Below are 24113 nucleotides of genomic sequence, written 5' to 3' on the forward strand. Positions count from 1 at the left end.
AATTGTGGAACTGCTTGGCAGGCCGAGGTGGGAGGATTGCTTGAGTCCCGAAGTTCAAGACCAGCTTGGTCAATGTAGTGAGACCCTGTCTCTACAAACAACAGAAAAACAGCCAGGCATGGTGGCATGCACCTGTAGTCCCAGCTACTCAAGAGGCTGAGACCAGAGGATCGCTTGAGCCCAGAAGTTCGAGACTGCAGTGAGCTATGATCGCACAACTGCACTCCAGCCTGGGTGACAGAGTGAGACCCTGTCTCAATAAATAAATTAATTAATTAAAAACTGTTTACTTATCATTTGCATCTGTAATGAAGATAAAAGAAGGCTTTGGTTAATTTAAGAACAACCAACTTTGGGGGGAATACAACATGTACAAGGTGCTTCCATATCCATCTGATTTTACACAAGTTTTGAAACAGGTAGGTTTTGGTATCTCCGTTTGTATAGATGAATGAACTAAGATTTTGTTTATGTGACAGACCAAGATCTCACAGAGAACTTGGCTGAGGCACTAGGGTGCTTTGGTCACATCATGGTTCTGGATAAAGGGGGCACTACAATATCTGCATATTTGGCCTTGCCACCCCATCTGCTCCAATCAGGCATCAAAAACAACCACAAAGCCCCTGCCCATATCTAAGAAAAAAAAGGGGGTTCAAAGCATAGTGGCCTTCCCCAGTAAGTTCTACGGGTCTCTCCCCTTCCCTGGCATTCATGTCACACTCCCCTCAACCAGTTCATGCATGCTTCCAAGGCTTAGAAGAAAAAACAAACAAAAAAACCCAACCCCTCAAACCTACTCAAAAAAAGCTACATCATCTCATCCTCATACCCACCCTCTGCCTGGTTAAGGACCCCAGCAGCAGCATTCTGCCTCCACAGGGCACCTTCTCCAGTTGCATGGCCTATGTGAGGCACTCTGAGACTATCACCAAGATGGGAACAAATTCCAATTACATGACTCTTTTTTCTCTCTCTTTCTTTCTTTTTTTTTTTTTTTTCTGAGACAGAGTTCTCGCTCTGTCACCAGGCTGGAGTGCAGTGGCTCCACCTTGGCTCACTACAACCTCTGCCTCCCAGGTTCAAGCAATTCTCCTGCTTCAAACTCTCAAGTAGCTGGAATTACAGGCACCTGCCACCACACCTGGCTAATTTTTGTATTCTTTTAGTAGAGGCGGGGTTTCACCACGTTGGCCAGGCTGGTCTCGAAATCCTGACCTTGAGTGATCCACCTGCCTCAGCCTCCTAAAGTGCCAGGATTACAGGTGTGAGCCACCGCGCCTGGTCCAGTTACATGTCTCTTGATCCTACTCAAACTTGTTCCCACAAGGACTGGTAGCCCTGGTGCTCCTAGATGGGAGACAGGAGCACAAAAGGGAAAAAGAGGCGAGGGCACCCTGAGTATGTTCTCAGTCTCTTTCCCTCACGCTCTGTTTTCTCCAGCCCCTCCTCAATCTCAGAATCCACCTCAACAGGAAAAAGGAACCAAGCCCTGGAGAAAGTACATTCTGTTTTATTGTAGAAAGAAAAGAGAGACTCGATCCTTTTCTCTTCTGGCACTCAACTTTCAAGAAAATGAGGCAAATGACAGAAATTAAGCTTATACCAGGGATTTTAGTTTTCTAAAAAACTAGCCTCCAGAGTCTGCCGTGCAGGAGTTCCACAATTATAGTTTCATAATCCTATAAAATCACAACTCATATCTATGCTAATATTATGCTGAGATGACCACAAAATCCTGAGCTGTCATTGGAAGGACAACAGCACATTCACCACCAGTCAACTTATCAAGGCAAGAAGGCAGAATAGCTAACCAGGGGTTACGACTTAGAAACACTTTCATTAGCAACATTAACAATGGGTAAAATACATTTTTAAAACTTAAATTTAAATATCAGGTGTTATGTTACTTGAAGTATCCCATTTCTTTAATACTCTAATCAAATACTACTTAAAATCACATAGACAAACTCAGTAACTTTCTCTCTGAGCAAAATGGTAGATTTTCCTTTTAGAATAGAGATGGCTTTCCCGGGCACGGTGGCTCATGCCTGTAATCCCAGCACTTTGGGAGGCCAAGGCGGGCGGATCACAAGGTCAGGAGATCGAGACCATGCTAGCTAACACGGTGAAACACCGTTTCTACCAAAATTACAAAAACATTAGCTGGGCACGGTGGGGAGCTCCTGTAGTCCCAGCTATTCCGGAGGCTGAGGCAGGAGAATGGGTTGAACCTGGGAGGCAGAGCTTGCAGTGAGCCGAGATGGCACCACTGCACTCCAGCCTGGGAGAGAGAGGGAGACTCCATCTCAAAAAATAAATAAATAAATATATAAATAGAAGAGAGATGGTTTTAACTCTCCTATAATATACTCATGAAAAATGTGTTTGAAGGGAAAATGTCCAAAATGTGAACAGTAATGTTACATGTTCATAGAGGGGATTATTTTACAAAGTAAGATACACATGTATATGGATTACCTTAACTCCCATCATGATCCATGGTAACATTCTTCCCTGAGGCCCAAGCCACCCGAAGTGCTGCTGGGTGAGGCTCATGCCAGTGAGACAATCTGAAGTTGAAGCTGTTCCTTTATTTTTAGCTTTACAGAAATTCTGCCTCTGGGTGTTGAGTTTGCATAGTACAAAGAAAATGGTGGGCCAGACGCGATGGCTCATGCCTATAATCCCAGCACTTTGGGAGGCCAAGGCAGATGGATCACAAGGTCAGGAGATCGAGACCATCCTGGCTAACACGGTGAAACCCCGTCTCTACTAAAAATACAATAAATTAGCCGGGCGTGGTAGTAGGCACCTGTAGTCCCAGCTACTTGGGAGGCTGAGGCAGGAGAATGGCGTGAACCCAGGAAGTGGAGCTTGCAGTGAGCCGAGATCATGCCACTGCATTCCAGCCCGAGCGACAGAGCGAGACTCCGTTTCAAAAAAAATTTTTAAAAAGGTGCAATTTGCTACCCAAACTTACTGAAATTGTTGAAGCTCATTAGGATGCTAATCAATTACTCCACACTTCCAATAGCTGACACAGAATCCCTGATTAACAATCTAAGCAGTGATTTCTATGTTTCGCAAGATCAAAAACAATCATTCCAAAAGCTAATTCAAGATAAAGCACCAATTCTACTGGTGCTGAGTCGTGTATAAAACTAAAGACTAGAACTAAACAGTCTATCCGTAGTCTTCAGAAGTAAGTTTTTAGCATGCTCCTGTTTCAACTGTTAAAATCCCTCAACACAACCTCCATCCAAATTCAATTTCAATTTCATCTTCATTTGAAACATTTCTCATTACCTTAATAAGCAGAGGCTGGTAATAACCATGATAGAAATCTGGGACATGGGTATTTTAAGAGCTCACCAAATCTGTAATGGTTATTGTTTAGATTATTGTAATTATCTAGATAATAATTACAATGACTAGAAAGTCCAAAGTGTTTACATTTTTGGAAGTAATATTTGATGTTAGTTCTTTAAGAAAATATTTAAACTTATAGAAATAAATCCAGTGGATTCATTCTTCCCTCATTTGATAACGAAGTTAAGACAACCTACTTCACTTTATTAGCCTGAGGTCCTGAGGCTACTGAGTCAGAATAAGGCACTTATGAAAGTGAAATAACTTCAAACTCTGCAGGCAGGAAGTGGTGCCAACTGTCATGCCAAAACTATGAGATAATGAGTATTTCAAAATGTTTGTCCCATCTCAAAGCCCAGCTATTCCTCTCATCCTAGCATCTCAGCATCCCAAAAAAAGAAAGTGAAATGAACTCTCCAGCAGAGTCTGTTAAGTAAAGGACTGGGAGACAGGCAGCATTACTTTTGTTGTCCCTGGCCCAGGACTATTTTGTTGGTGCTGTCCAAGATAATTGCAGGAAACTTGGTGTGCCTCCACTCAAAGGAGAAGATGTCCTTTAAGGAAAGGGCCAGGCTGGGTGTGGTGGCTCATGCTTGTAATCCCAGCACTTTGGGAGGCCGAGGCAGGTGAATTACCTAAGGTCAAGAGTTGGAGACCAGCCTGGCCAACATGGCGAAACCCCGTCTCTACTAAAAATACAAAAATTAGCTGGGTGTGGTGATGGGAGCCTGTAATCCCAGGAACCTGGGAGGCTGATGCAGGAGAATCGCTGGAACCCAGGAAGGGGAAGTTGCAGTGAGCTGAGATCACGTCATTGCATCCAGCCTGGGCAACAAGAGTGAAATTTCGTCTCAAAAAAAGAAAAAAGAAAGAAAGAAAGAAAAAGAAAGGTCCAAGGATCAAAACTGGGGAGGAGACAGCTGGCAGCGGAGCATTGCTTGAAACACTCTTTAGGCCAAGTCTTTATGTTTAAAGAAACAGAGTAAACTCCTTACTGGATACACCTCATTTCTAGACATGTTATTATGAAATTTTATTCATGAATGTTGGGGAAGCTGCCAGACTGGAAGAAAGAGAAGTTTAGTTAAATTTAAATTAAGAACGTTTCCAGAAAGAAAAGTGTGATGCTTAAATGAACTCTAATCAGAACAAAAGACAAGGAAGCAAATTCCCTGGGATCCCAATGGTGAGAGGAGTTTGTACTCATGCAGTCTCCAGGAGCCTGTGAAACGCGAATTGAGATAGAAGAGCGCTTCCTGGGAGACACGGGCTTGTTCACAGATTCCAAGATGCAGTACAGAGAGAGGCGTATAGACTTATGAGTAGGTGAAGTTTCTTTTCAAAGAGAAATATTATACATTTAGGAAGTCTTCCCAAATCACCTGCGCTGCATTTAAAACTGCTACAGGGAAGGGTAATGATATGTCAAAGTCTGATCTGACCACGCAGCCTATCAAAGCCAAACCCCTGCTACCCTACACGGGAAACTGGCTTTCCTGGGTCTAGAGGGGGAATCCACCATCTCTCTAAACAAGTCACCTCCCAGACGCCCTCTTTGTGGGTCGGGAGGGATCCCTCGGGCTGGTGAGCGCCTGGCATCCGGGTTGGAGAGCTCGGCAGCCCGGCTGCACGCCGTCTCGCCCTTTGCCTTCAGTCCTCACCCGGCTACCAGCGCCACAGCTCCCTGCTGCGGGATTCCGGCTCTCCCGGGCTCCGTTTTACTCCCCTCCCGTCCACTCCGTTTCTCTGGGATTTCTCGGGGCCACCAGTGCCTCCTTGCTCTGGCCCTTGCGGGCGCGCCTCTACGGACATTTCAGGCACGGCTTATCCAATACTCTCCCCCACGGTCTGCTCCTCCCATACCCCAGAGTGTCCCCAAGAAGGGCCCACAGAGACGCAAACTCCGGCTTTATCCCGGATAAGATACCACATTCTAACTGCTGAGGTCCTAGCCTCAGGTCGAACTGGCTCAGCTCGGACCCGGACCGCGTTCTTCCTCCCAGGGCAGAAGAGGCTGCTGGCTCCTCCTGCATCATCTCCCGAGTTCAGCTCCCTGGACCCTATTCCGAAAGACTCCGGCTGGGGCCGGGGCCGGGTCCTTCCTGACTTCAGTCTCTCTGAAAAGTTTAGGACTTGCGAAAATGCCCCCGGCTCTGCCACCCAAAAGGCAGGACCCACGCCTTCCTTGCGAGCTAGAAGGAACGGCTGCACCTCCCAGAGCTCCCGGGGCAGGAGACGCGGCCACGACCACATTTGATTTCACTGCTTTTCCTGAAAAGGACACGCACAGCCCAGCTCTGTGTGTATGCAGGGGGAAGCGGAGTCCTGCGTTTATTTTTTAAAGCATATATAAGCGATAAGCATTGAACAAAGTAGCCAAAGGCTTGGCCCTCCCACAAACCTAGGAATTCAAATCCACATGGCCACAGCCCCTCCACCCGGGCCCTCTCCCAGCACACGCTCCGCTCGACAAGGGCCACAAAAAGCCCTTTAAAAGCCCGCGGTGCTTCCGAGGACTCCCAGATCTCCAGCCCTTCCTCGACCACCCCTTCCTCACACCCGAGGACACTCCAGCCCCGCCCCAGCTTGGACACCCACCTCTGGGCTCCGGCTCCCGGAGGCGCAGTCCTGGGGCTCTGCTCCAGCGCCGCGCGGCCGCTGCCTCCCGCTCCAGGGGTCCAGGAGACTCCGAGGAAAGGCGAGCGGCAGCCCCGGGCTGGGGCCAGCGCATCTGCAGGGAGTGGCGGCCTCAGGGCGCGCTGGAGGGCGGGGAGCCCCGCCCGCCTACTCCCGGGGCCCGCCCCTTCCCCGCCCCCTCGCTTCCCCTCCAGTCGCCCAGCCCAGGGGCCGCCCTCCTCTCTCTTCCCCTCCCCTCTCCTCCCCATCCACCCACATCTTCTCCTCTCAGCGACTTCGGCGGAATCTATGGACAAACCAAGAAATGAATGAATGGAGAGACTGGAGGGAGGGAAAGACGGAGGGATGGATGAGGCGCGCAAAGCTGAGTATTTCCTAACTCAGGGGAGCGCTGTGTCTGGGTATGTGGATACTTGTTAGCGCACGGGGCTTTGGGGCGGGGTGGCGTGTCGCTGTGTGTACACGTGGACGTGTGTGTTGGTGTACACATATGTGCGCATGAGCGTATGTGGAAGCGTGTGAGTGCCTGTGTGCGCTTAAATGCCAGGAGCTACTGAGTTCCCACTCAGGCGGGGAGAGAGCCCCTTGTCCCTTACCTAGCACCACGACTGCCCTTAGGGTCAGAGCGACCCCGAAACTGGTTGCGAAGTGCGTCTTTGTGGCAGTAATGGTGTCGCCGCGTGTTTGGGGACTCCCCCGATGGGGTTCAGAGGCTGAGGTGTGGACAGAGATGCTTCCAACTCACTGGCTCGCGAGAGCCTTCCTGCTGCCCTCCGTGTAGTGGCAGCCGGTGGCCCGGTGTCAGAGCGCGTGTGCTAACAAAGCCAGCCGAGGGGGAAGGAGGCAGCGGATCCACAGACTGGGGCTGTATTAGGCGGGTGGCCAGCCATCCCTCACTCTTGAGATGTCTGAAATTTCAGTCTCTCATCCCCTCCCCCACATGAATATTTAAATAATGTTAATGACCCTTTGAAAATGAACCGTCTGGAAATCCTCAGAGAGGACACGCACACACAAACAGCCCACCTAGAGAGCAACACTTTTCAAAAGCAAGCTGTGGACTTACTCTGCTGTAGGTGGCGGCGTTCATTCTCAGCCGAGGAAGATCACAAAAGTTAGATTTCTTGAATTCAGCTTTGCCCTAGGCATGATTTTTCCAGCAATTCTCTCTCCCCAGCTTTGCAAGTCGCCCTTGCACTCTCAGTTAGATTTCCACCCTAGGGCAGTCTGCTGTTTTCCCTACCCCTTGACAAGGCCCTGGGTTGCTCTTCTGGGAGTCAATTTTACATGTCAAACACAGCAGGGAAAGACAATAGCTATGGACTGATTCTACTTTCCTAACCCACTGAGGTCCCTGATTTCCAATACAAAGAAATGATACCCTTGGGAACTACCCTGAAAGCCCATCCAGGCTAAGGGCACCATAAATAGCACCTCCAGAGAAAAGGCTTCTTCCCTGCCTTGAGCTCTATTCACACTTTCACCCAAGAGGATGAAGTCTACAATGGGACATCAGCTGTTCTCAGGGTTCCTGAATGTCAAGAGGCTCTTTTTTCTCGATATTTGGAAATGGTTTCACCATCCTTTTCGCCTGTTTGTCTCTTATACTGTTGAATTTCAACAGAATTTACTAGCCAGTGCTCAGAGATGACAGAGCTTCAGCCTTGACTCAACTTTGTCTTCCTTCCTTCCTTTTCCTTATTTCTTCCTTCCTTTTCATTTTTTTCTCCTCATGTCTCCGATTTAAGGAATTAAATGCTTGGGTGCCCTACATACTGACCTATTTTTAACATTTTAATATCATGTGAAAAACTCACATTAAAATGAGTGTGCTTGGGTATCACAGTTGTTTATTTATATGGACCATAGACTCTCTAAGGAAGAATTTTAGAATTACATCAGATGTGAGATGTTGTAAACAGTATCACGGCAGGTACTTCATCATTCTCTTCTCATATTTTCCTAAATTTGAATAAGTGTAAAATTTACAAACAAAATTAGTTTCATTATTAGGAAGAGTAAAGCAAGGCCGGGCATGGTGGCCCATGCCTGTAATCCCAGCACTTTGGGAGGCCGAGGCGGGCGGATCACCTGAGGTCGGGAGTTCGAGACCAGGCTGACCAACATGGAGAAACCCCGTCTCTACTAAAAATGCAAAATTAGCCGGGCGTGGTGGCACATGCCTTCAATCCCAGCTTCTCGGGAGGCTGAGGCAGGAGAATCGTTTGAACCTGGGAGGAGGAGGTTGCAGTGAGCCAAGATCGTGCCATTGCACTCCAGCCTGGGCAACAAGAGCAAACTGCATCTCAAAAACAACAACAACAAAAAAAAGATACCAACTTTATTCTGAATTGCTTCTTTACTAAAGCAATGTCAATGCTTTATTAATATTAATTTTAAAGTTCTAGAATATTATTCAAAACCTATTAGGAATACTAATTTAGGAAAATATATGCTCAATAGATACTAATTTATAAGAACATTTGTTTTCTTCCATCTTCCAAATTATTAAAGAGGTAGCCATGATTAAATATTTTTAATATAAAAGGCTTGGTACATACCAGATGCTCAGAAATAGTTGTTTAATTTGTTCAATGAAATCCATGCAAGAGTATGAATGGCTGCATGCAAAAGTAAACACTGTTTTTAATTAACATTTTCTCATTTATTTTCTCCTAGGCCAGTGGTTCCCAATTGAGGGTGATTGAACTCCCCAGGGGACATTTTGGCAATGTCTAGAGACATTTCTTATTGTCACGATTAGTGGGGTTGCTACCAGCATCTACAGGACAGCGCCCCACCAACAAAGAATTATTGAGCCCTAAATGTCAGTAATGCTGAGGTTGAGATATCTTGCCCCAGAATTTTTCAAAGCCAGTACTAAAGACCACAGATAGTAGGGCCACCTTGGTGCTTGTTAAAAAGGCAGAATCCGGCCGGGTGCAGTGGCTCACGCCTGTAATCCCAGCACTTTGGGAGGCCAAGGCGGGTGGATCACAAGGTCAGGAGTTCAAGACCAGCCTGGCCAAGATGGTGAAACCCCATCTCTACTAAAAATCTAAAAATTAGCCAGGCGCGGTGGCAGGCGCCTGTAATCCCAGCTACTCGGGAGGCTGAGGCAGGAGAATCGCTTGAACCCGGGCGGCAGAGGTTGCAGTGAGCTGAGATTATGCCACTGCACTCCAGCCTGGGCGACAGAGACAGGCTGTGTCTCAAACAAAAAAAGAAAAAAAAAAAAAAAGGCACATTCCTGGGCTCTACCTTTACTGAACCTGGATGTGTGGGGCGGGGCCAATGAAACTGCATTAACAGCTCCCAGATGATTCTTTTTTTTTTTTTTTTTTTTTTTTTTTTTTTTGAGAGGGAGTCTGGCTCTGTCGCCCAGGCTGGAGTGCAGTGGCCGGATCCCAGCTCACTGCAAGCTCCGCCTCCCGGGTTTACGCCATTCTCCTGCCTCAGCCTCCCGAGTAGTTGGGACTACAGGCGCCCGCCACCGCGCCCGGCTAGTTTTTTTTTTGTATTTTTTAGTAGAGATGGGGTTTCACCGTGTTAGCCAGGATGGTCTTGATCTCCTGACCTCGTGATCCGCCCGTCTCGGCCTCCCAAAGTGCTGGGATTACAGGCTTGAGCCACCGCGCCCGGCCAGATGATTCTTAAAAAACATGAAAGTTTGGGAAACAGGCCGGGCACGGTGGCTCACGCCTGTAATCCCAGCACTTTGGGAGGCCGAGGCGGGCGGATCACAAGGTCAGGAGATCGAGACCACGGTGAAACCCCGTCTCTACTAAAAATACAAAAAATTAGCCGGGCGCGGTTGTGGGCGCCTGTAGTCCCAGCTACTCGGGAGGCTGAGGCAGGAGAATGGCGTGAACCCGGGAGGCGGAGCTTGCAGTGAGCCGAGATCGCGCCACTGCACTCCAGCCTGGGCGACAGAGCGAGACTCCGTCTCAAAAAAAAAAAAAAGAAAGTTTGGGAAACACTGGCAATGGGCAAGGTTAGCTTTATCACCCACTGCCTGCTCGTGGTTCATCACGTCATATGTGTGTTAACATAATAACGATTATTAGAGCTGAAAATATTTTATAATAAAAGAAGCATATTTACTCTCCTAGATGTACTTTAGGAGCATATTTGAATAAAATAAATGGCTATTAATTATGTGAGAGAAATATAACTCGAACGTGTAAATATTACATGTTCCCGCAGGCCCTATACCATCAAGGGCGCCAAATCTTCCATGGAAATTTTTTTGCGGGGAGAGGAAATCAAGATTTCTTTCATTGTGGCCTAAGTGTACATTTTTACTCACATTGCCTCTCCCATGCTGCTGGCCCACTTTAAACTACACCCCTGAGAAAGAGTGGCCTCCAGGGGACTCAAGAAGTAGAATGTTCTTTCTAGAAAAACACACAAAGAATAGTTTTCTGAGGAAGAAGTTAGCCTAGATACAGGTTCAAAGAAGCTCTTCTCCCTCTCTCCCCAAACTGACCAAAATGAACTAAATCCAGCAAATAATAATGATCTAGCAGTAGACACATGCCCCAAACTTAGAGAACAGTAGAAGCTGAAAAATAGACTTATAAGTGTCTCAGAGAACTGATCTGAAAACAAGAAGGTAGGGGCAAGACAGTGCATCATAAAAGGGAATTTACTATTTCCGCCTCCTAGCAAGGCGAAAGACCAAAAAGTTGGGAGTAATTCACAAGTGCTACATGTGTCCCACAGATAATAAAGGTTGGCTAGAAAATTTAAAAAAAAAAAAATAAGTAAGAAAAAGAGGGAAGGCTGGATGCAGTGGCTCACTCTTATAATCCCAACACTTTGGGAGGCCAAGGTGGGTGGATCACCTGAAGTCAGTAGTTCAAGACCAGCCTGGCCAACGTGGTGAAACCCCATTTCTACTGAAAATACAAAAATTACCTGGGTGTGGTGACAGGTGCCTGTAATCCCAGCTACTTGGGAGGCTCAGGCAGGATAATCACTTGAACCCTGGAGGCAGAAGTTGCAGTGAGCTGAGATGAGGCAACTACACTTCAGCCTGGGCGACAGAATGAGACTTCATCTCTCAAAAAAAAAAAAAAGAAAGAAAGAAAGAAAAAAAAGAAAAAGCAGGAAAAGCAAAGAACAACAGAAACAAAAAGACTCACACCAAATGAATAGCTCTATGTCCCTAGGGCTTTCCCACCAAACAGCGGGTGAGTTCACTGAAAAGTTAGCAGTAATCCCAAGCCCAGTGGGATCCTCATAGGATCAGATGCACCACTGAAAATTTCAGAGAATAAACAAACTGGGGGAAATATTTGCAACATATATGACAGTGAGTTACTATTCCTCATATGTGAAGAGTTTTTGCAAATCAATAAGAAAACTGAAGAAAACTACCAACTCAATAGGAAAAAAACGGCCGGGCGCGGTGGCTCAAGCCTGTAATCCCAGCACTTTGGGAGGCCGAGGCGGGTGGATCACGAGGTCAGGAGATCGAGACCATCCTGGCTAACATGGTGAAACCCCATCTCTACTAAAAATACAAAAAAATAGCCGGGCGTGGTGGCGGGCGCCTGTAGTCCCAGCTACTCAGAGGCTGAGGCAGGAGAATGGCGTGAACCTGGGAGGCGGAGCTTGCAGTGAGCCGAGATCGCGCCACTGCACTCCAGCCTGGGTGACACAGCGCGAGACTCCGTCTCAAAAAAAAAAAAAAAAAAACAACCTGGGCTGGGTGTGGTGACTCACACCTGTAATCCCAACACTTTGGGAAGCCAAGGTGGGAGGATGACTTGAGCCCAGAAATTTGAGACCAGCCTGGGCAACATGGTGAGACCCCATCTCTACAAAAAATAAAAAAGTTAGTGGGTGTGGTGACATGCTTGTAGTCCCAGCTGCTTGGGAGGCTGAGATGGGAGGATTGCTTGGACCCAGGAGGTCAAGGCTACAATTAGCCATTCAACAACTCTATGAATTACTTAGCAGTCAGCACTTGGACTCCTCAATGCCTGAGCCCTTTATAGGAGTCACAAACTGTTTCTGATACCTGGCAGTTTTACTCATTTATGTTATCTGTCTGGCTTCCAAGGTATTTGAGTTTGCAATGCTTGCTCCTAAAATTAACTAGACAGTAGTCTAAAAAGAGAAGAAAGGAAAGGAAGGAGGGAAGGAAGGAATGAAGGAAGGAGAGAAGGAAGACAGGAGAATACATAGAAAGGAAGTACAAAGGAAGGAAGGAAAGAAGGAGAGGAGAAGAGAGGAGAGGGAGAGGGAGCTATAAAGAAGGTGTTAATGAGTTGGAAAATCTTCAAAAACAATATGGGTATGGGTACTTTAGTTGATTGCATCATAAGCTATTGTGGTTTCTAAAGTGATTTTATGTTGGCCATGGTCCCAATCTAACAGAGGCTTTTAATATGCTATAGAAGCTATTATTATTCTCCGTATTTAAATGATCTTAACACCTTATAATTGTAATGGTTACTTAGAGAAGTAATTAACTTATTCTTAACACTAGGAAAGTCATTTAATCTGTTCAGTATACTAGAAGGAAAAAGTCCATTTTCTCATTGGATAGTTCTCAATACTAAAACATTTGACAAGCAAATCAGAGACTAGCACAAAGACCATCCATGAGAGAATCAGAATTCTTAAAATTTAAAATCTCAAGATTTGGTCCTTTTCCCCCTAATATGACTGAAAAATCCTTATGGTTCTTCCCTTAAATTAACAGCCTGTGCTTAAAAGTTCTGAGGGAAACACTTGCAAATTACTAGAAAAATGTTACGGTCCTATTTTTTAAAAAATATTTTTAAAAAATAATTTCCTGTTTTATCTAAAATTGAAGAGAAGTTAAGCACCACCGGAAAAGAAAAATAGATTTGCATTTAAAATGCAGGTCCCTAATGAGAAGAAATTCACTTGGTTGACTCACTGAAAGCTGTCTTCTGGGACTCCACACCACTATTGGCACTGTTTTCCAGCATTCTATCTATGAACAAGCTGTGTACATTCCAAGTATATTAGGCATATTTTATGTTTTCAGTGCCATGCTTAAAGAGTACCTTGTTGTATGCTGTCTCTCCATTACGGCATGAACTCTGGAGTGTTTACTAGATTTTTTAAATGCTTCAGTTGCTAAATGAGATAAAAGTCTCAGCCAAGAACCAAGGAACTTGGATCTCATAGGACTTTGCTCCTGTTTATTATCAAAGTAATACATGGCTACATTCTTGTCATTATTCCACAAGATTTGAGGCCTCTGGAATCAAGGTACCATCTTGCTTTCCTCACCAAGGGACTCTGTCCTCTGTGCTCTTTCTCATTTCCCAACTCTGTCTTTCTCCTACATAGATACCCACTTTTCACGCTTTCCAACACAGGTCTGCCCATGCTGCTTTTTGTTGTTGAAGATTTTAGTTTCGAATAGTGTTTTTTTAATTAGTATACTCGTGCCATTTACATGTATATTACAATGGCCAATTTGGGTGGTACAATGTTATGTCAATGTCGAGAAGGCACAGCCCAGCTACAGTCTGGAACACAGTGTAAACAATTCCATGGGGAAATGTTGCCTGGGTTTTGGAATGTTTCTTATGGGTGTTTTTAAATGTCTTTTAAAAAGAGCCTCAAGCAGCTGCAGTGAATATAATCAGGTCACCATTTCCTTATGTTAAAGGGTTTGGCAGAGGAGAGGCCAAGTGTGAAGATGCAGGGAAAGGAAATAAATGTGGAACAGGCAGGAAAGAAACTTACTTGGCCAGGCCGGGCGCGGTGGCTCAAGCCTGTAATCCCAGCACTTTGGGAGGCCGAGACGGGTGGATCACGAGGTCAGGAGATCGAGACCATCCTGGCTGACACAGTGAAACCCCGTCTCTACTAAAAAATACAAAAAAACTAGCCGGGCGAGGTGGCGGGCGCCTGTAGTCCCAGCTACTCGGGAGGCTGAGGCAGGAGAATGGCGTGAACCCGGGAGGCGGAGCTTGCAGTGAGCCAAAATCACGCCACTGCACTCCAGCCTGGGCGGCAGAGCGAGACTCTGTCTCAAAAAAAAAAAAAAAAAAAAAAAAAAAGAAACTTACTTGGCCACAGGAAGCCAGAGACCCCGGAGAGGAAATAAAGGAAAAGCAGGAACCACAAACTAGGCTAAGAACCACAGTAAACACAGTCTGAGAGCCAAGTGTTCTCTTATGACACCATCCATGTTGCTGTGTTTGCTTCTCTGTCCTTTCTTCAAGTAAGGGTGACTGTGTCCACCTCCGGTGGTTCCCAAACCAGGCTGTCATGGAATCAGATGGAAAGCTTACGCAAACACAGATTCCTGCTCTCCGGATCACCTAGAGAAAGGAACCTGGAAATTTTCTTTTCTTGCTCTCCAGCTACTCCCAATGTAAGTCAACCTGGAAACCACTAATTTACATCTTAAAAGCTGACCACCTTATCTTAGGGAGAGGCCAATCCCTTGGAGAAGAGATGGTTTAGAAGGGTGTTTTTAATTATGTAAAACACAACTGTAAGTCAATGCAAACAATCCATAGACTAACATATGCCAGTCTTAGATCATATGCATTCCGAAAGTTGATGGTTAAAATAGTTTATGGGAGCCGGATGCGGTGGCTCAAGCCTGTAATCACAGCACTTTGGGAGGCCGAGGCGTGCAGATCACCTGAGGTTGGGAGTTCGAGACCAGCCTGACCAACATGGAGAAACCCGGTCTCTACTAAAAATACAAAATTAGCCGGGCGTGGTGGAACATATCTGTAATTCCAGCTACTCAGGAGACTGAGGGAGGAGAATTGCTTGAATCCAGGAGGTAGAGGTTTCGGTGAGCCAAGATTGTGTCATTGCACTCTAGCCTAGGCAATAAGAGCAAAACTCCGTCTCAAAAAAAAAGAAAAAAAAAAAAGTCTATGGATGGATCATGCCTGCTATAGAAAAGCCAGTGATGATTGGCTCAATAGAAAAAAAAAACCTGGGCTGGGTGTGGTGGCTCACACTTGTAATCCCAACACTTTGGGAAGCCAAGGCGGGAGGATGACTTGAGCCCAGAAATTTGAGACCAGCCTGGGCAACATGGTGAGACCCCGTCTCTACAAAAAATAAAAAAATTAGTGGGATGATGATCCAGAGATGACCTTTTTGCCATTAAGTAAGAACCAGAGATCATTGAGAAATGTCTTACTTTGGAAATCCGTAAACATACAAATCATCCATAAGGATGGTGTAAAACCACTAGTTGAGCTAGAGTAAGCAAATGATCTTTGCAGATTCTAGGAATTAGTAGACTAAATATCCCCTATCCTCCTGCTTACACTCCTACGAACATAGTATTGGAGGTTGTCTGATGCTCACCCCACTATTTTTATGGATTTTTATCTTGAGGCACAATGGGTTGGGATTAGTTCTCCTAGACACTTGTTGTTCTGATTTCCTATTTCTTCTGAATTCTTTAAAAAAAATTTTTTTTTAACTTTTGTGGGTACATAGTAGGTGGCATGTAATGTACAAATAATCACATCAGAGTAAATAGGGCATCCATCACCTCCCCAGTATTTTTCCTTTGTATTACAAACAATCCAGTTATAGTTTTAGTTATTTTTAAACGTACAATTAAAGTATTTTTGACAATTAATTTAATTTAAATGTAAATTAAATTATCACCCTGTTGTGCTAGCAAATACTAGGTCTTATTCATTCTTGCTATGGTTTTGTATCCATTAATCATCCCTACTCCCCTGCCTCCCCGCTACCTTTCCCAGCCTCTGATAACCATCCTTCTACCCTCTGTCCTCGTGAGTTCATCCTCTGAATTCCTACTGTTACATTCATTTTGCCTCCTATGCCTGGTCTTCACCCCACACCAACTCACACACAAACCCCTTCCTTGCCTTTGCTGCCCCAGACAAATGCTGTTATCAGAAGTGTAGGGGGTTACAAGAAGTGTTTACATCACAACATAACACTGAAACAACTTTAAAAGTGTATAGTAAATATTTTCTTTTGGCCCTCTCCGTGATCTGGAATTTCTTTTTACTGACTCCTCTCCACCACTCTGGTCTTTCATCCAACTTGAGAGATTTTGTAAACTTCTGAATTCCAAAAATGAATTGCAGGTTCAAGTGTATAAACATTTTCTATCTCTAGAGTTAGCACCAAATTATCTTTCAGATTTACCAATTTGTTATCAATCTGTATGCCCATCAATAAAGTATAATCACTTGATTTTCATCATTCCCTTGCCAAAAATATATATTTGTATTTTATATATTTACTCATGTTGTAGGCAAAAAAAAAAAAAAAAAAAAAAAATTAGCCCAATATTTCACTTGCACTTCTTTAATATGAAGAGTTTGAGTATCTCTTCACAAGTTCAAGGGTCAGTTGTACTTATTTATCCGTAAACTACGTTTTTTTGTTTGTTTTTTTTTTTTTTTTTTTTTTTTTTTGGAGACAGTGTCTCACTCTGTCACCCTGCTGGAGTGCAGTGGCACAAGGGTGAGCACTTAGATGAGAACTGTGGGTTCAGATAGGTGCTACTGCTGTTGCTGCTGCTACTATGTTTGACTTGGGAATTTTCTTTACATCCTTGGGATGGGTGAAGGCGTATCAAAATGTTAGAGACATGAAAGTTAGAACTAGGAGGAAGGTTACATGTTGGTCAAGCCATTTTTTTCTCATTTTACGGTATAGCAACATGTCAGTAAAAAACAGAGAGCCAGAAGACCTGGATTGGAATCCTGACCTGTCACTTACTGGCTGTGTGACCTTAGGAAAATCGCTCAGCCTTGCCATCCCTCCCTTCTCATCTCCTCTAGGACATTGTTCCAGCAATTTTATGCTTCCCAAAACATGAATTTTCTTTCACCTTATCAAATATCCTATGATTTCTTCTATCAAAAAAAAATTTTCATGTGCACACAGTTAACAACACTGTACTAAATGAACACTTTAAGAGGGTAGATTGTATATTATGCATTTTCTCCTTAAAATTATTTATTTATTTATTGAGACAGGGTCTCACTCTGCCGCCAGGGCTGGAGTGCAGTAGCATGATCATGGCTCACTGCAGCCTCAACTTCCTGGGCTCAAGTGATCTTCCCACCTCAGTCTCCTGAGTAGCTGGGTCTACAGGCATGTGCCAGCATGCCTGGCTAATTTTTATATCTTTTGTAGAGACAAGATTTCCCCATGTTGCACAGGCTGGTCTTGAACTCCTGGGCTCAAGCAATTCCCTGCCTTGGCTTCTCAAATTGCTGGGTTACAGAGGTGAGCCGCCACCACACCCAGCCAATGATTAGTGTTTTCTATTACAATAATTTTTCTTTCTTTTTTTTTTTTTGAGATGGAGTTTCACTCTTGTTGCCCAGGCTGGAGTACAGTGGCACGATCTCGGCTCACTGCACCCTCTGCCTCCCAGGTTCAGGCGATTCTTCTGCCTCAGCCTCCCAAGTAGCTGGGATTACAGGCGCCCACCACCATGCCTGCATAATTTTTTTGTATTTTTAGTAGAGACGGGGTTTCACCATGTTGGGCAGGCCAGTCTCGAACTTCTGACCTCAGGTTATCTGCCCACCTCGGCCTCCCAAAGTGCTAGGATTACAGGCATGAGCCACTGCGCCTAGTCTATAATTTTTTTTTTTTTTTTTTTTTTGAGACGGAGTCATACTCTGTCGCCCAGGCTGGAGTGCAGTGGCGCAATGTTGGCTCACTGCAACCTCCGCCTCCTGGGTTCACGCCATTCTCCTGCCTCAGCCTCCCGAGTAGCTGGGACTATAGGCACTAGCCACTATGCCCGGCTAATTTTTTGTATGCTTTAGTAGAGACGGGGTTTCACTGTGTTAGCCCGGATGGTCTCCATCTCCTGACGTCCTAATCCACCCGCCTCAGCCTCCCAAAGTGTTGGGATTACAGGTGTGAGCCACCGCACCCAGCCTCCAATAATTTTTTTTTAAGAGAAATTCTCTTGATCCTACCACCTCAATTCTCTGTTTCCCCTTAAAGCAAAAGTTCTTAAAAGAGATGTTTTTCACCAAGACACCACTTGTCAAAGTCATCAGTGACCTTGAGGTTGCCAAACCCAGTGGTCATTTCTCCCAACTCACCTGACCTGATCTTTCAGCAGGATTTAACACAGGCCATCAGTCAGTCAGTCACATTTGAACATTTGAACTACTTTCTTTTTTTTTTTTTTTTTTTTTTTTTTGAGACGGAGTCTCGCTCTGTCGCCCAGGCTGGAGTGCAGTGGCCAGATCTCAGCTCACTGCAAGCTCCACCTCCCGGGTTCCTGCCATTCTCCTGCCTCAGCCTCCCGAGTAGCTGGGACCACAGGCGCCGCCACCTCGCCCGGCTAATTTTTTGTGTTTTTAGTAGAGATGGGGTTTCGCCGTGTTAGCCAGGATGGTCTCGATCTCCTGACCTTGTGATCCGCCCGTCTCGGCCTCCCAAAGTGCTGGGATTACAGGCTTGAGCCACCGCGCCCGGCCTGAACTACTTTCTTCATTTGGCTTCCACAACACTTTCTTGATTCTCCTCAGAGCTCTCTGACCTTTTTTTCTTTCTTTTTTTTTTTTTTTTAGACAGGGTCACTCTGTCACCCAGGCTGGAGTGCAATGGTACAATCACAACTTACTGCAGCCTTGACCTGCCGGGCTCAAGCAATCCTCCCACCTCAGCCTTGGATGACAGGTGTGTGCTGCCTCACCTGGCTAATTTTTTTATTCTTTGTAGAGAGGGAGGTCTTGCTATGCTGCCCAGGCTAGTCTCAAACTCCTGGGCTCAAGCGATCCTGCCACCTTGAGGACCTCCCAAAGTGCTGGGATTATAGACATGAGCGACTGTGCCCAGTCTCACTGACCATCTTTCTTAGTCCTCTTTTAGGGTTCTTCCTCAGTTTCCAAATCTTTAATTTGGGATGAGCAATAACTTGGGCTTGATCCCTTCTATCCCTCAGGCCATTCTCTCTGTGATCTCATCCAGTCAATGGCTGTGCACAGGTGAATCCCAAATTTATATGTCAGCCTATTTTCTCCATGGAACTCCAGACTCACACTTAACCTCTCCACTGGATGCCTAGAAGGCATTTTTAAATTACAAGTATATTGCAGATTCCTGATTTCCTCTCAAAATCTCCTCCTCCTATAGTCTTGCCCACCTTGTTAAAGACAGGTCATCCTTTTAGCCATAACCACATCACCCCATATTCTACAATATTCTGATTTTTCTCCAGAGCACTAATCACCATCTTTCATATGATAGTATTTACTTGCTTGTTTCTTGTCTGTCTGACCCTACTAACGTGTAATCTACGTGAGTACAAGTCCTGGTCTCTTTTATTAATTTCTAGATACCTAGAGCTTGGCATAGAGTAGGTGCTCATTAAATATTTGTTGTTGAAGCTTGGCACGGTGGCTCACGCCTGTAATCCCAGCACTTTGGTAGGCCAAGGTGGGTGGATCACCTGAGGTCGGGAGTTCGAGACCAGCCTGACCAACGTGGAGTAACCCCGTCCCTACTAAAAATACAAAATTAGCTGGGCGTGGAGGCGCATGCCTGTAATCCCAGCTACTCGGGAGACTGAGGCAGGAGAATTGCTTGAACTTGGGAGGCAGAGGTTGTGGTGAGCTGAGATCATGCCATTGCACTCCAGCCTGGGCAAGAAGAGTGAAACTCCATTTCAAAAAAACAAACAAAAAATATTTGTTGAAAAAAAATTGGAAGATCCCCATGTTCATGTAGCTTACATCCTAATATGGCATGGATAATGAGGTAAGATAAACAATAAGCAAGAGAAGAATGTCATAGGTAGCAGGAAAGAAAATCAAAGGCCAATTGAATTCACTCATGCAGATACATGAAATACATTATGTGTCAGGAGATGGTAATTGTTATAAAGAAAAATAAAACAGAGTAAAGGGATAGATATTGATGGCAGTAGGAGGTGAGTACTATTTTATATAATGTGGTCAAGAACAGACTCTTTACTGCGGCGACATTTGAGCAGAGATCTGGAGAAAGGAAGGAAGTGAGCCAGGGAGATATCAAGGGGAAAAGCATTCTAGCACAGGGAACAGCAGGTGTGGGGACCCTGAGAAATCATCTTTGGAGCAGCCAGGAGGACTTCAGAGCCGAGAAAGGAGGGGTGAGAGAAGACTGGCAGTGAGCCAGACCATAAGGTCCTTGCAAACCTTGATAAGTACTTTGGATTCTTTATTTTCCTAAATAAGATGAGAAACCACTGCATTATTTCAAGCAGATAAATGACTTGATTTGGTTTAGATGTTTAAAAGATCACTGTGGCTGCTGCTGGGTGGAGTCTGTTACAGAAAGGGAAAGGAGTGGCCAGGAGACCACTTAGAAGCTATTGTAATAATCTGGGCAAGAGATGATAATGGCTGAAAGCAGAATGGTAATGGTGGAGTGGTGACATCAACGGTGAAATCAGATTCCAGACATAACCGGAAGCGGAAGCTGTACCAGGCCATGACACATGGCACAAAGCGTTGGCCTTAGAAGGCATTCAACACATAATTATCAGGTGCATGCCCAAATACTTCTTATTTTCATTACAATAAAGTGTTCTTATTAACTAGTTCAAAAAAACTCCCTTGATCAGGGCTTCTAGGAAGTTTCTTTTAAAAAACAAAGTACCAACTCACCAAAGCTATATATATATATATGGCACCTTTGGGTAAAGTAGTTCTTAAATTTTAGGCAGAAAAAAATACACTTGTAAAACACTAAACAAACTAGATTTTCCCATAAATCGATTTAGTGTTTCATTTGAAAGGATCACATTGACCCTTAAATTTCTAACATTTGCCATCGGCGAATTCAACTGGCCTTTCATTTTTCTCTCCTATTATCTTTGGCATTCTTTTCCCTTTAACTCCGTAATCATAAACACAGCTATTTTCAGACATGTCACTTATACAAAGAATATATGGTGGCTGGGAGTGGTGGCTCACGCCTGTAATCCCAGCACTTTGGGAGGCCGAGGCGGGCGGATCACGAGGTCAGGAGTTTGAGACCAGCCTGGCCAACATGGTGAAACCCCATCTCTACTAAAAATACAAAAATTAGCCGGGCATGGTGGTGGGCACCTGTAATCCCAGCTACTCAGGAGGCTGAGGCAGGAGAATCGCTTGAGCCTGGGAAGCAGAGGTTGCAGTGAGCTGAGATCGCGTCACTGCACTCCAGCCTGGGCAACAAAACTCTATCTCAAAAAAAAAAAAAAAAAAAAAAAAAGAAAAAGAAAAAGAAAAAAAAACAAAGAATATATGGCTTGATAGTTATTGGATTCTCTCCATAGGGAAAGCATCCACTACGGTCTTTTCTATGCTGTGGATCTGAATTCCAAGTAAATGGCTAGTTGTAAAGTTACCTGACTCTGCATTCCCCAAGAAACATGCAAAAGAGGCTGGGTGCGGTGACTCATGCCTGTAATCCCAGCACTTTGGGAGGCCGAGGTTGGTGGATCACCTGAGGTCGGGAGTTTGAGACCAGCCTGAACAACACGGAGAAACCGCATTTCTACTAAAACTGCAAAATTAGCCGGGCGTGGTGGCGCATGTGTGTAATCCCAGATACTTGGAAGGCTAAGGCAGGAGAATAGCTTGAGCCCAGGAGGCAGAGGTTGTGGTAAGCCAAGATCACACCATTGCACTCCAGCCTGGGCAACAGGAGCGAAACTCCATCTCAAAAAAACAAAAGAAAAGAAAAGAAAAGAAAAGAAAGAAACATGCAGAAGAGCACTTAGGGACCACACACAAGAGGTATCCTGGCACTGTGGTTAGGGGACTATGCTAACCACATGAAGAATGCTAGGAATGAAGGCAGAACCCTTGTTCTTCCACTGATTCTGAGCAGGACCTTCCACAGGTTACTTTACCTCCCTGTGCCTGAAATCCCTAGTCTTTAAAATAAGAACAAGTGTATAGTATCTATCTCATGGGTTCGTGGAACGCATTGGATAAGTTCATGCTTATAAAGGCCACAGAATATATCTTTTAGATTCTCAACAGCTATGTGCTGCTGTATTAATCTGTGCCAGTCTACTGGTTCACAGCCTGTCCAAAAAACTAGAGTGGTCCTAGATCAGGTCCATTCTTGATTAATTCTTGCTCCCAGGATCATAACTATTTTACTGTCATTACATTTCATTACATTTTATTTAAAATAATTTTTGATTATAAAAGAAACATTTACTCATTACCCAGAGAAGCAATAAACTGTGGACTCTGAAATATTACAAACCTGGAATTGAATTCTGACTCTGCTCTTCCAGAATTTGTGACCTGATGTAGTCTTTACCTTCTCAAAGTGTCGATTTCTTCATCTGCACAATGGGACAAAAAATGGTACCTATCTCATTGGGTCATTTTGAGTGTTAAAGAGAGTAATGCAGGTAAAGTATTTAACACAGTGCCTAGCCCACAGTAAACACTGGGAAAAAGAAAGGAAGTGAAGGGAGAGAAGGAAAGAGAGGAACAGAAAATAGGAAGAAGTCAATGACTGTTATAGGATAGAAAGTTTAGTAAAAGCCACACGAAGGAGAAAGGTTCATTTTAGTAAACTGTCAAATACTTTGGAAAATGCTTAGAAACAGAATGCATATTTTTACTTAAAAGAGAAAAGGATTTGTTGTGTCTTTTGTAATGCCATTTCTCTTAAAAGGGATTTCCTATGTCACTCATGGAATACACTTAATATAAACTTAGAAATTTTTTCATATTTGGGATTTGTTTATATTTTCTTTGCAAGAACCAACTCAAACACACTAAGAATAATAAAAAGAATAATTCTTAGTGGATGAATGTCTATTTCTCAACTTAAATAAGGTTTTGTCTCCAAAATTTCAAAATGACTTATTCACATTAATTTGAAAAGTCAGACCAAAAATTTGACCCTGTTTAAATATGGTATGCCACATATAATACAACATTCAATCAATCAATCAATCAATCAATTTATTTATTTATTTTTAATAGAAATAGGGTCTCCTTCTGTCACCCAGGCTAGAGTGCAGTGGTAGGATTGGGGCTTACTGCAGCCTCATCCTCCCAGGCTCAAGCGATTCTCCCACTTGTCTCCTGAGGAGCTGAGATTACAGGCGCACACCACCACACCTGGCTAGTTTGTTTTTTTCTTTAAGTAGAGATGATGTCTTGCCAAGTTGCCCAGGCTGGTCTCTAACTCCTGAGTTCAAGCAATCCTCCTGCCTCAGCTCCCAAAGTGCCGCAATCATAGGTGTAAGCTACCACGCCTGGCCAATAAGCTGATTTTTTTTTATCCAAAAGTTAACAAAGGCTGTATTATTAGTGGCATAACACAGACATGCAGACATCTTAGAAAAAACTAAAAGAAGAAACTGTCTTAAGCTCCAGTATGATGGGTGCAGTAGTCTCTTAAGTAATACTGCAGAACACTTGTATCCTTAATTTCTCCAGATTCAAAGAAAGCTCTACTTTTTTTTTTTTTTTTTACTGTAAGCTAAGCTTTCCTTATTTACTGAAAAGGCTGTTCGGTTTTATCATATTCATGAATCACAGCAGGAGAATGATAATGAGAAACGTAATCAGAATGCTAACAGGATGAAGACTCATGGACAAGCCTGAAGAACAACTCATTCTCAGAGATGAAAATCAAATCTTATCCCACTAGGTAAACTCCAGCTCTGCATTGGAAGAATGAATGCAAACAGAACTACATGAAAGCCCCCATATTGATCAGGACTGTGAGGCAAGGAAGACCTTCTTAGCATGTCTCCACACCAGCATCATCTCTTTATTCTCCAAGGTGAAGCACTGTGACATAGTCATGAAGACCTAGTGCTGCCTGGGTGAGACCTAGGCTCCAGCACTCCTTGGCTGTGTGACCTTAGACAAGTTACTTAATCTCTCTGCACCTTGTTTTCTCTGTAAATGGAGATATCCTAGTACCCACCTCATAGGGTTGTGGTAAGAATTAAATAACAGAATACCCTAAGCACCCAGAGCAGTACCTGACACATGGGAAGTTCTCAATACATGTGAGCTACTATCTCATTGTTCATTTTATTAAACTGAATTTCACTAGAAAATGCATACTGTTGGAGATCAAAACTCATAATCTGGTGGGGAGCAGTG

General features: G+C 44.4%; 1 protein-coding gene across 7 annotated transcripts in view; it reads right to left on the reverse strand.

The window, feature by feature from the left end:
* Positions 1–24113, reverse strand: part of PALM2AKAP2 (PALM2 and AKAP2 fusion) — a 525798-nt gene that overhangs the window by 114509 nt on the left and 387176 nt on the right. For 2 of the 7 annotated variants that reach the window (XM_028834344.2, XM_077965343.1), the window contains exon 1: positions 5971–6107. The gene's annotated coding sequence lies outside the window, so the exon portion shown is untranslated. 7 annotated transcript variants of the gene reach the window in all.

This window comes from Macaca mulatta, chromosome 15 (assembly GCF_049350105.2).
Source record: "Macaca mulatta isolate MMU2019108-1 chromosome 15, T2T-MMU8v2.0, whole genome shotgun sequence".
Lineage (NCBI taxonomy): Eukaryota > Metazoa > Chordata > Mammalia > Primates > Cercopithecidae > Macaca > Macaca mulatta.